This window comes from Pristiophorus japonicus, chromosome 15, assembly GCF_044704955.1.
Source record: "Pristiophorus japonicus isolate sPriJap1 chromosome 15, sPriJap1.hap1, whole genome shotgun sequence".
In the NCBI taxonomy this organism is placed as follows: Eukaryota; Metazoa; Chordata; class Chondrichthyes; family Pristiophoridae; genus Pristiophorus; species Pristiophorus japonicus.
In genome coordinates, this window is record NC_091991.1 from 163,461,282 (window position 1) to 163,470,652 (window position 9,371).

The 9,371-nt window shown below is 48.7% G+C and overlaps 1 protein-coding gene across 2 annotated transcripts in view; it reads left to right on the plus strand.

Moving 5' to 3' along the window:
- The window catches only part of hagh (hydroxyacylglutathione hydrolase), a 287,679-nt gene that overhangs the window by 125,668 nt on the left and 152,640 nt on the right, over positions 1-9,371 (plus strand). Inside the window, exon 3 of one of the 2 annotated variants that reach the window (XM_070901239.1) lies at positions 6,170-6,243. The exons of the other annotated variant lie outside the window; for it this stretch is intronic. The gene's annotated coding sequence lies outside the window, so the exon portion shown is untranslated. The remainder of the gene's footprint in view (positions 1-6,169; positions 6,244-9,371) is intronic. 2 annotated transcript variants of the gene reach the window in all.

The window sequence follows — 9,371 nt, forward strand, 5'->3', positions numbered from 1 at the left end:
GGAGCTCTTCAGGCGATGCTTCATTGGGGAGGGGATGATGGCCGAACCGCTGCTTGGACGGATACGGGAGGGGACAGTCCCAAGGTGGGAACGTGCTCCAAGCCAGAAGCATAATGCTGCTGCTGGCTCTCGTGTGGTTGGCAATGGGGGTGTGGCCACCAGTTTTCCTGGCTACCAGCTCAGGGCCTCCACCATCCCTTCCATGTTATATCTTATTTGTTGGACAAAAACTCGGTGCCAACTATGTTCTTGGTGCTTAGTTGGCTTTTTGCTGCTGGTGAATCTCCCTCGTGCCTCCCACAACAGCCAAACAAGCACACACCACAACCAGCCATGCCTTCAGTGCCTCTGAGCTCCCTCTCTCTCTGTCTTCTCTTCTGCGCATGTCATGATGACCCTTGACCTTCTGAATCACAGGAATCGAGCGTTGCCATGCCATTGCTAAGGATGGTGACACTTTACGGCAGGTCAAAAAAATTTACCGCTACCGCCCATTTCATATCGCTTGCGGTAACACCCATTTTCAAAAATAGAGACCAGATGCATTGAGAATGGGCGAGAAGCTGGCGATCTGAAAACTCTCTTTTACTGCCCACGTCGGAAATAACGCCCATTTTTGGGCGATAAGCACCAAAGTGGAAAATCTAGCCCATAGTGTTGATGGTCATGAAATGTGATGTCTGTGATGATCTTGATAGCGGTGGTGATTTTGTCGTGGATATGCTGTGTGTAGCGCTGGAATCATCTTGTGACCCTAGCACGCCCTTCACCTCTAATAACCTAATTTGTGTTTTGCAGTTCAGCCAGCAGCGCCGCCCTAGGCAAAACCTCAGAGGCCAGAAAGTGGGGGCGTGGGGCCGGATTCACCGGACGATCCTACATCTACTGAGGAGCCTCGATTCTCGCCCGTCAATCGCTGGGTCTGTTCCCTACAGATGAGAGCTCCGACTTCGAGGAACCTGCATTGCCAAGCTCCAGAAGCCATTCCACCCCAAGGCCATCTAGTGATCCTCCGGTCATTCTTGCCTCCACTCTGGAGGTACCGGCCCCAAGCACTTCACCACAGGGCACCCCATTTCTCCCCAGGACGGCGCTGACCCCGCGGAGGTTTCGTGGACACAGCAGGTCTGGTCCACGAGCGTGACATGAAAAGCGGAGAGATGGTACAATTGTCCAAGAGGACTGTAGACACTGGTGACCAGCTCCTCGAAGCATTGGGGGGCATATCCCGACAGCTGGCCACCGTGACTGAGTACGTTCCGCGGATGGCGGAAGTCCTGGAGGCGATAGCCAGGAATACTGCTGGCACAGGCCTTCCAGCGGCACTCCACCCCTCGGTTCCGCACCACCACTGTGAACGACAGATGAGAGGCGGGACCAAGATCCTGCTTCTGGATCAGAGAATGTTCCCCCCTCAGCACCCCTCGCTCCCGTACCTGTGCAACCATCAGTTCTGCCTTCATCCCCCCCCTCAATGAGGCACCGCCTGAGGAGCTCTTCGGCCAGGCGGCGTGGAGCGAGGCGGGAAAGGGGTAGAGGTGGGGAGAAGGGGAGGGGGGAAGGAAAGTGAGGTGCATGTCCGCAGGTGATGGCTGTGTTATATCTCCATCTGGGTATATGCAATTTGTAATGTATGGAGGGAGGGGACCACCCTCCTGCTTTGCATTTGTATTTTGTGTTGCTGGACATGTTGAACATTTGATTGATGTCAATGGTGGAAAAAGTGGGGTGTGGGTGGGGATTGGGTGTTTTTGCCCGTGATACTTATGATTTCAGACCAATGTTGGGATAAAAATTTTTTATTGAACATAACCTTATTGCGCATTGTCTCAGATAACTGCACCGTTACACACTGGTGATTTCTTAACATGAAAGGGTTAAATAAAACTTAACTTCAATCAATGTAAACTTTAACCAAGCTTTAACTGGCACCAAGGTGATGGGCACCATTGATGTCTGAGCTCCACAACCACAGCAGTGTGTCAGCATAGTCACTCAAAGCAACATTCTTTCAGGCAAGTCATTCAAATATCAGCTCTTCACGTAAGAGTCTTGCAGTTTTGTAGCCACCACGGGCCCTTTCCTGCGGTCTGGAAGGTGTCGTGGACATGGTTGCATAGCCAGCCTGATTGTCTGGCCCTAGTCAGGATCCAGCCCCTCATCGTCCTCTTCCTCTCTCTCCTAAGGTGGAGCATCAGTCCCTTCTGGCAATTCTTGTCCCCTCCTGATAGCCAGCATGGGCAGCATGGAACACACGACCACGAATTTAGCTACTTGCTTAGGGTTGTATTGTTGCTCCCCTCCTGAGTGGTCCAGGCACCTGAAGCACTGCTTAAGCATGATTATTGTTTTCTGGACCACATTGCGTGTGTCTCTGTGGCTCTGGTTGTATCGCTTCTCGGCCTCAGTGTAGGTGTCACGCAGGGGGGTCATCAGCCAGGTGGCTAAGCCATATTGGTTATCACCAAGCATCCAGCATTGTCGTTTTGGCTGACTCTTAAACATGTCAGAGACAGCGCTCTCATGCAGGATGTGAGCCTTATCGATGCTGCCCGGACATTTGGCATTCACTGCCATTATGATCTGGTTGTGGTCGACAACTAGTTGGACCTTCAGGGAGTGAAATCCTTTTCTGTGACGACAAAGCTCTGGGTCCTGAGAAGGTGCCCACATGGCGATGTGAGTGCACTGTATTGCTCCCTGCATCCTGGGGGACTTAGCAATGCAGTAGAATACTTCAGCCCTGTCAGTCTGCGCCTCCGTGGTCATGGGGAAGCTGATAAAGTCCATCTTTCGTGCATACAGGGCCTCCGTGACCTGTCTAATGCAGCGATGGGTGGCATGGTGAGACAGAGGGGAAATCTCAACCGTGGAGGCCTAAAAGGAACCAGACGCATAGAAAGACAGTGCCGCAGTGACCTTGACCTCGACTGACACTGATGTTCTGATGGCAGGCTGCATATGTGGCCTGATGAGCTCACATATTTCGTTGATGGTACTTCTCCAGTGCTTTGAGGTGTCTGCTGTATATAGTCCATGTTTCAGAAGCATATAGGAGGCCGGGTATCACTACTGCTCTGTAGACCATGACCTTGGTGCCAGGTTTGAGGTCCTGGTCTTCAAACACTCTCTTCCTCAGGCGACCAAAGGCTGCACTGGAACATTGAAGGCGGTGCTGAACTTCGTCATCGACGTCTGCCCTTGTTGACAGTAGGCTCCCGAGGTATGGAAAATGGTCCACATTGTCCAAGGCCTCGTCATGGATCTTGATAATAGCGGGGCAGTACTGTGTGGCGGGGGCAGGTTGGTGGAGGACCTTTGTCTTACGGATGTTTAGTGTAAGGCCCATACTCTCGTACGTTTCGGTGAAGGTTTTGATGGATGGTTTGGAGTTAGACCTCCGAGTTTGCGCAAATGCAAGCATCGTCTGCATACTGTAATTCAATGACAGAGGATGGGACGACCTTGGATCTGGACTGGAGGCAACGGAGGTTGAACAATTTCCCGTTTGTTCTGTAGATTAGCTCCATTCCAGCGGGGTGCTTATTGAGGGTGAGATGGAGCTTTGCAGCAAGCATTCACTTAATCTATCAATATCCCTTTGTAATTTTACGCTTTCATCTACACTACCCACAATGCAGCCTATCTTTGTGTCATCAGCAAATTTGGATACATAGCTTTCTGTGCCATCATCTAAGTCGTTAATAAATTCTGTGAATAGTTGAGGCCCCATCATAGATCCCTGCAGGACACCACTAGTCACATCCTGACAATTAGAGTACCTGCCCATTATCCCTACTCTCTGTCTCCTGCTGCCAATTTCCTAGCCAGGTCAATAATTTGCCTTCAATTCTATGGGCTTCAACCTTAGTTAATAGTCTCTTATGAGGGATTTTATCAAATACCTTCATCCATAGACATTCCCCTGTTCACTATTTTAGTCACCTCTTCAAATCATGCTACATCTCGCCCTGATGAGATGGAAGAGATCAGAAATTAAGTAAGAATTATGGGTGTGAATTCATGTCCTATGACTTTGGAGTAGTGTATTTTGAGTTCCAACATGACCCGCTATATTCCAACAGCTATATACGTTTTTATTCAGTCAATCAAAATAATTCGTATTCATCCAACATTTTGTGGATACAACACACCCATGCAGACCCAGTTCAACTAAACGTTCAGCAACACTTTTCAAAACTAAGTAATGAGATACCCTTCTCCTAAATTATATTTTGTACTGAAGATATAAATGGATAATTGCATGTGCCGTGAGTTTCTGCATGCCATTTTACCTCCAAGACTAATGGGTTCAGTTTTCTCCTTCTACTGTCCATAAGAATCTTGTGTGAAATAACTTTGGACAATTTCAATCCCCCCTGTGTGTGTAGGACATCAGTTTTTTTTAAAAAGGACGTGCTTATTTGTACTGCAAAAATGGCCACCATGCTCCACCCTTTGCTTCTGATTGGTCCCCATGGAGGACAAGCCACACCCTGAAGTTTCATAGGAATGTGTAACTGGAACCGCCCATCCCAAGGCTTCACTGACTTTGCAAATTGTAACTCGATCCACTTTGACTGCCTGAAGAGACAGAGGACAGAGCTCCCCAGAAGACAGCAAGGTAGAGCCAAAGTGCCTTACCCCAATCCAAGTACATCCCTCTCCCAGCCAAAGTTGCCGTACCCCAGTCCAAATACATCCCCCCCCAGCCGAAGTGCCTTAACCCAGTCCAAGTACATCCCTCCCCCAGCCAAAATGCCTTACCCCAGTCCAAGTATATTCCCTCCCCCATCCAAAGTGCCTTAACCCAGTCCCAGTGCATGTCTCCCCCAGTCGAAGTGCCTTACCCCAGTCCAAGTACATCCCTCCCCCAGCCAAAGTGTCTTACCCCAGTCCAAGTACATCCCTCCCCCAGCCAAAGTGCCTTACCCCAGTGCAAGTACATTCTTCCCTCTCCCCCTCTCCCACCCACCCACCCACCATAGAGGGGGCAGGCATTGTGTACGGATTGTTAACAGGTTTATTGGGTATGAAGTGAATAATGACAGTGTCATGACCTGGATATCATCCACTCCAATGATGTCCCTTGTAGGGGACTGGAAGACTCTCTCTCCCCCTTATTCTCTCTCTTTCCCCCCCAGACTCTTTCTCTCCACCCCCCAGACTCTCTCTCTTGCCGCCCCACCAGCCTCTATCTCCCCCCAGCCTCCTTCTCTCTCCCCACAGCCTCTCTCTCCTCCGCCCCCCCCCGCCCCTCTCTCCCCCCAGACTCTCTCTCTCCCCCCCAGCCTCTCTCTCCCTTCCCAGCCTCTCTCTCGCTCTCGACCCCACGACAGCCACTCTCGGCCCCAGGATCGCTGCTCTCGGGCCCACGCCGGCCGCTCTCGGGCCCAGGCCGGTCGGGTGGAGAGAGTCGGAGCCGGCCACTCTCGGCCCCACGCCGGCTGGGGGGAGAGAGTTGGAGCCTCAGATCCTGCTTCTCAGCACCATGTGCATGGAATGATTCCGGCCGGGAGGAGGGGGGCGGAGCTTGACAGGGGCGGGGCTTGTCACCTGGCAGTCAAAAAGGTGCAGTACAAATAGTTACATCGTTTTTTAAATTTAAGTAGCATGAATTAAAATAATGAGTTACTGATGATAAATTTCATTTAGTTTTGAAGCTTTAAAATTTCAAAATAATATGTACTTATATTTTATTTATGGATCAAATAATCATGTCTGTCCTGATCAAATGGGAGAAATCAGAACTTGGGCATTTGCAGAGAGCTGACGGACAAGAGGCTGGCCTTGGGTGTGGTGCGGATGTATCTTCTCCATAGAAATGCATTGAATCACCTCAATCAGCTTCTGATGCATGAGACTTAATGAAAAGTTAGGCTTTTTATTAAATTAGGTCAGGATTGGCACAATCAATCTATCCATAAGTAATAAATTATTTTAAAATCTTTAAATCTTTAACTAGTTAGACACATAACAATGCATGATGACTATTTGTGACCTGACGTGATATATAAACGTTGATAGGTGCCACTGAAGAAGAATTTCCTAATTACTTTGGCAAACCATTTCAGCTTGACCTCTGGCCAGTCACCCTTGACCTTTTAACAAGTAGAAAAAGGTGACCATTTCTCCAGTTCATTTGTCCATTTATGTTGCTATATTTCAGAACTGCACTGACCGATTACTTCTCTTAGCCGCAGAAATTCCTTACACAACTGTGTCAGGCGGCAGCACAAAGAGGTAATTTTCCAAATTTAGGCAGACCCTTACTCAGGGTGAGTACATATCAGAAATTCAGGTACATGCAAGTTTAACTATTGTTGTTTCGTATGATGAGAAATGCTTATAATGGAATGTCTAGTTTGGCTATCCATTCGATGGCCTCCTGAGATGCCGAGTGGAGAAATGAGGTTCCTCCTGCATCAGATCTTAGTGGGCAGTTAATGTGATGTGTTCCATGGTCTGGGACTCATGGTCACAGTCCCATTTTGTTTAAATGAATGGATGGAAAATATCGCTGCATGTACCCATATTTCGAACATGCAGGGGAAGGCTCTGACTTGAGAGGGTGAATTCAGAAAATTACCTCAGAAGTGATTTCTGAATAAGTATTTTATGCCATTTCTTAAGGTACAGAAGTCAATTGTGCTATATTACCTTCTGCTGTATTGTATAATTCATAATATCTGACTGACAAACACACAGAAATTTGCACAATCTGCAGCAGTTTGTCTTTTGCTTGAGAAAAAGCACTGAATAATCAGTTATGGCTCACTCTCGCCTCTGAGTCAGAAGGTTGTGGATTCGAGTCCCACTCCAGAGATTTGGGCACAAAATTTAAGCCGACACTCCATTGCAGTGCTGAGGGAGTGCTGCACTGTCGGAAGTGCTGTCTTTAGGATAAGATGTTAAACCGAGGCCCCTCCTGCCCTCTCAGGTGGACGTAAAATATCCCATGCCACTGTTTGAAGAAGAGCGTGGGAGTTCTCCCTGGTGTCCTGGTCAATATTTATCCTCAACCAACATCGGTCAAAATAGATTATCTGATCATTATCTTATTGCTGTTTGTGGGACCTTGCTGTGCACAAATCGGCTGCCGTGTTTCCTACATTACAAGAGTGACTACACTTCAAAAGTACTTCATTGGCTGTGAAGCACTTTGGGACATCCTGGTCGTGAAAAACACTATATAAATTCAAGTCTTTCTTTAATTATATGTTCTTTCACAATCAAAAAAATACAAGGGCAATAAGCACACAAAAATAAAGGAAAGGACAAATCATATGGCCTATCGAGCTCGTCCCCCTAGTATTTCAACAGATCCAGCTAAGCATTCAGCTGAATCTTTTACTCCTCCAATTATGTATACTTCACAGCTTTACCGAGTATATCAGAGGAGTCCAAACTGTGGCCTGTGTTTCACACACAGCCCTGAGGCCTGGCAGTCCAGCCCAAGAAGCCCAGGCACACAGCTTGATTTGTATTTATTTCTTATTTGTCATTTTATCCTGTTGAAATTTTGTGGATCTATAGCACTCTAAATCAGAATACTAAGGTTGGTCTGCATCAGTAGCTTGAGATATATGAAAGTTAATGGGAACACAGATTTAAATATTGCACTTAGCCCTAAGGCTCCATGGTATGCATCTTTCCAGCCAACAAAAATAAAAATTGGAATATTCTACCACATGGTGTCCAAATCCCTTTGAGTAAAACAAATTTTCGAGGATCTGTTATAAACTTACATTCCACTAATTAGTGATTATGACCATTTGGGGCCGAAATTCAGGGTCCCGGGAAGGATCATTACTACGGGTTTTTGGCGGCCAATCAGCAAAATCGATTCGCCAACGCTTTCTGGTCGATTGGCCCCCCGTCCCCCCCGACGCATATTCAGCGCGGAGGTTTTTTCAGCGGTGACGACTTCCACCGAAATCCGCCATGGTAAAGGGCTTGCGGCCATGGTGATGTCATCAAGGTGCACACCACTGCTACGCAGCCACGCCACCCATATTCAACTATAAAAAGAGTTTTTTTGGTCAGTGCCAATGCCAGCTTTTTGGTCAGTACACTTTGCCATGATACTCAACACCGCTGGAGAAGGACAACAGAGGATTCTCGCGATCGGGGAATTTTTGCTGCAAACTTTTGGTGTTGGTTTTGTGGATTTGTTTAACCTGCTGAGTAATCTTTATCATTTTTTGGATTTTTCAGGACTTTGAGCTCTGACTCATTTGTGGAGGTCTGTAGGCCTCATTCTGTGCTCCAGAGGCCTGCTTGTCAGGGTGCAGCCTAAACACACAATGGGATCAGTGTTGGCAGGGCAACGCCTTGTACACCTTGTCAGATGCAGGGCGGCATGCAGAAGAAGGTGGCGCCGTCAGCGATGTGCAGAGGCAGTGGGTAAGGGAGGCAGCAGCCATGCCTGCCCAACATCCAGAAGGGCCTGCAGATGTGCACAGACCTGCATGTGGAGATGGTGTCGAGGAGGGTGATGGCGTCAGGAGGAGGATCGGGTAGGCTGACCTCCCACCCACCACATACTGGGCCAGGAGCCTTGCCAGCAACAGCCTGCAGAGGCACCCGACCATGAGGAGGATCAGGGAGATAGCCATCATCGAGCTGCCATGGGAGATGGCCAACACAGAGTTGGAGGAAGAAGGCCCTACCCTCAAAGGATCTACAGACGTCAGGTCTCCTTCCTCGAGCTCAGTGATAAACAATGCCTGCGAAGGCTGTGATTCAGAAAGGAGGTACTGAGGGAGCTCTGCAATGTCCTGCATAAAGATCTGGAACCTCACACAAGGCTCAGAAGTTATGGGGTCTTTCCAGTTTGCGACTGCAGACATTTCCAACATTTCTCAATTCTCTGCACATCGTTCCATCCAGTAGGTTGCCGATGCACTGTACAGGACAAGAGTGAACTACATCTCATTCCTGAGGAACAAGCAGGTGGAGCGGCAAGTCGGATTTGCCCGCATTGCAGGGTTCCCCCAGGATGCAGGGTGCGATTGACTGCACACACGTTGGGCTGAGGGCACCAAAACACTACCCCGAGATCTTTGTCAATCGCAAGGTGTTCCACTCCCTCAATGGGCAGCTCGTGTGTGACCACCAGCGTCGGATCCTGGTAGTTGATGCGTAGTACCCAGGCAGTTAATTCTGCGCCAGACCAATGTGCCCACCCTCTTCATCGGCCCAAATCAGGATTGTGGTGGGCTGCTTGGCGACAAGGGATATCCCCAGTCCACTTAGCTGCTCACTCCACTGCGGAACCCCAGGACAGCGGCAGAGCATGCCTACAACGATGCTCATTCTGGCACCAGGTGCATCATCGAGCACTGCATTGGGATCCTCAAGCAGAGGTT